This window comes from Amblyomma mixtum, chromosome 10 (assembly GCF_055824585.1).
Source record: "Amblyomma mixtum isolate Tamu chromosome 10, ASM5582458v1, whole genome shotgun sequence".
NCBI classification, from domain to species: domain Eukaryota; kingdom Metazoa; phylum Arthropoda; class Arachnida; order Ixodida; family Ixodidae; genus Amblyomma; species Amblyomma mixtum.
Window position 1 is genome coordinate 24,468,465 of NC_143021.1, and position 3,331 is coordinate 24,471,795.

The window sequence follows — 3,331 nt, forward strand, 5'->3', positions numbered from 1 at the left end:
CTGTGCGCAGAAAAGGATCATTAACATCGCGCAAAAACAAGAATCTATTGACCAATTGCTTCGCAAATAAATGTCCACGCCCGAGTCCTCCATCCCTCACTCTTCTGAACAAATTGGTTCGCGTACACCTCTCCCATTTCGACGCCCACACAAAAACAGCAAAAATACGATGAAACTTTTGTACATTAATTCGCGAACAATGCATCACTTGCATCACATACCACAGTTTGCTGATGAAAAACAGATTGCACACTGTGGCTCTCGCAAATATATATAAATAGGACGCTTTCCACTTTTCAGCCTTATCGCGTGTTTCTTGCACCTGCCGTGTCCAATACGGTTCGCTGTCGCGGTAATTTTCCAGCGGGACACCCAAGTATTTCACAGGAGTCGTGTGCCAGGTCACGTTAGCAAAATTTTTTGGGGTCACTGGCCACTGTCCATGCCAGAACCTCACACACTTCCCCCAGTTAACCCTGCTCCCCGTCACAGTGCTGAAACGCTTGACCCCGTCGACCGCGTTACGAATGCTATCGTGACTCACGCCAAAAACAGCAACATCATCTGCATATGCTAGGATCTTGACTTCAGCCGTCTGTAGCCGAAAACCTTGAACAGCATTATTTCTTATAATGTGCTTACACAAAGTTTCTATATAGATACAAAACAAAAGAGGACTGAGGGGGCAACCCTGGCGAACAGAACGCTGAACGTTAATGGGGGCCCCCAACGATTTATTAACAATTAACCTGGTAGTGCAATTTCTGTACGCCAAGGCCACACCCTCAGTGATAATAATGCCTAAATTAACATGATGAAGGATAGAAAACAATATGTCATGCGCAACACAGTCAAAAGCTTTTTCTAAATCTAGTTGGAGAACTGCCACACGAGCGCCAATGGCGTCACAGCACTCCAACACACTTCTTGCTTTGTGAATATTATAAGCTATAGACCGCCCCTTGATGCCACACGTTTGATGAGGGCCAATGATTTCTTTAATTACCATCTGAAGTCTGGCAGCTAGCACCTTCATAAAAATTTTGTAATCGACGTTCGTCAGCGAGATGGGCCTATATGCTGTAACCAGTTTAAGTTTCTGCGCGTCATCTGTTTTAGGAATGAGTACTGTATGGGACGTACCGTAGGATGGAGGCAGAGCATTACGATTGTAGGCTTCGTTAAATAAAGAAGTCAGCAAAGGGGTTAATTCACTCTTAAACACTTTATAAAACACAGCACATAAACCATCCGGGCCTGGAGACTTCACAGGGTTTAAGCTTTCAATAGCGCGTTCCACTTCTTGCTGCGTAATCTGCTGCTCTAAAATTACTTTTTGCTCGTCATCCAGCCGTGGCATATCTTTCAAAAACTCGTCTCTAAATGCATTCGAGTCGACTTCATGTTGCGCGAAGATTGTCTGAAAGTGCTCAAAGAAGGCCAGCTATTTGCTATCATTATCAGAGACTGAGGTGCCTGCCCATTCTACCTCGTGAATCTGGTTTCGTCGAGCGTGCGCCTTTTCCATTCCAAGCGCCCGCTTAGTGGGCGTTTCTTCCGCGACCAAATCTGCCGCTCGCGCCCGAACCAGCGCTCCCTGATACCGTTTTTCTTCGATAATTTCCAGCTTTTGCTTTGTTTTCTTGATGTCTTCCATAAATATGCCCGGTTGTTTGCATTCTTGAGCTAACAATTATTCTAGCATAACTTTCAGCTGCCTTTCTTGTAATCGTTCTTCGTGCCTTAGAACGGTGGACCGTTCTATAACCTTCATTTTAATGTCTTGTTTCGCTAGTTCCCACTGCAACCCGGCTTCGTTTTTTCCCTCCCTCTCTATTTTATTAATATTTTCCACCACGGCATCAGTGAAAGTTTTGTCACTTAGCAGGTTAGAGTTTAGTTTCCATAGGTCCCACGAAAAGCTGTTATTTCGCTTCTTCGATCCTACAGAGCACTCGACTACACAGTGATCAGAGCAGGACACAGGCAAAACGTTGTACTTATGACATTTCGGCAATAAATCAAGTCACATATATATGCGGTCGAGGCGCGCGTGACTGACACGTTGAAAGTGCGTGTACTGCACATCGCGTGCGCCCTCTAAGCATTCGGCAACATCTTCCAAGGCGTATTCGTCTATCATTTGATTTAAAACCTCAGTACTTCTGTCCCTGAAGGCTCGGGTGCTACTCTTATCGCGAGCGCTCAAAACACAGTTAAAGTCACCCATGAGAACTATTTGTTTGTCGGAAAGAAGATACTGTTGCAGGTTCTCAAAAAACGTTGCCCTGTCTTCCACTACGTTTGGCGCATAAATGCACAGCACACGCCACTCAACGTTGCAGTATAAAAAATCGCATACTACGTAGCGGCCCGATTGAGAAGAAAAATACGCCTGTATTTCGAGTCCAGGCAACTTTTTCACAAACACAGCACACCCAGCAGAGTTGCCAATCGCATGGCTCACAATTGCATAGTACCTCGACGTGAATCGTTGCACCATGCCTCCAGTCTCCACCTCCCCTTCCACTTTGGTTTCTTGAATGGTTAGTACATCTATGTCTCTGTCCGTCAAAAGGCGGAGCACTTGACTCTGTTTTCGCTTCCCGCTCATGCCCCTTACGTTAAGCGTGGCGAAATTAAAGCACGACTCCGGATTAGTGCACTGCACGGGCTCGGGCCAGCCCGAAAGCCCGGGCCCGGCCCGGCCCGGCCCGCGGGCCGGGACATGATTTATTTTGCCGGGCCTGGGCCGGGCCCGGGCCTGAAGTTGCGGGCCCGGGCCGGGCTCGGGCTTAAAGCTGCGGGCCCGAGCCAGGCTTCGGTCCGTACAGAAACGGCTGGTGTCCGACTTTTCATTCAATATTGCAGAGTGAAGTGCAGACCTGCGGCATTGAAGCAGCGACACGGATGAGCTATGAGTTATAGTACGCGCTGAGAAAAAAACTAAGCTTTATTCATTGACTTCTTTATTTCCTTATTTCCACGCCGCGGTGCAGTAAGAGTAAAATTCAACCAGCCTTAATTGGCCATTGATCATTCGCGTTCCCAAAACATACCTATACACTATTAGAAATGCATTAGGAAGAACATATTAGTTTAGGACGCTTATGGTCTTCAAGCACATGCCATGAAATACTCAAGCCTTTTAGCTTTTCGTTTCTGCTGAAAGGTGACCAGTTCGGCTATGAGCTTAACCTGTGAGATCGCGTTCAGTAAAAAAATGTCATCCTACTGCTTGCTAGGCAGCTTTAATATTACTTCGCAGGCGGCAGAATATAACTGATTACAATCATGGGGGAACGCAGAGTAGACTAATACGTGTGTATGC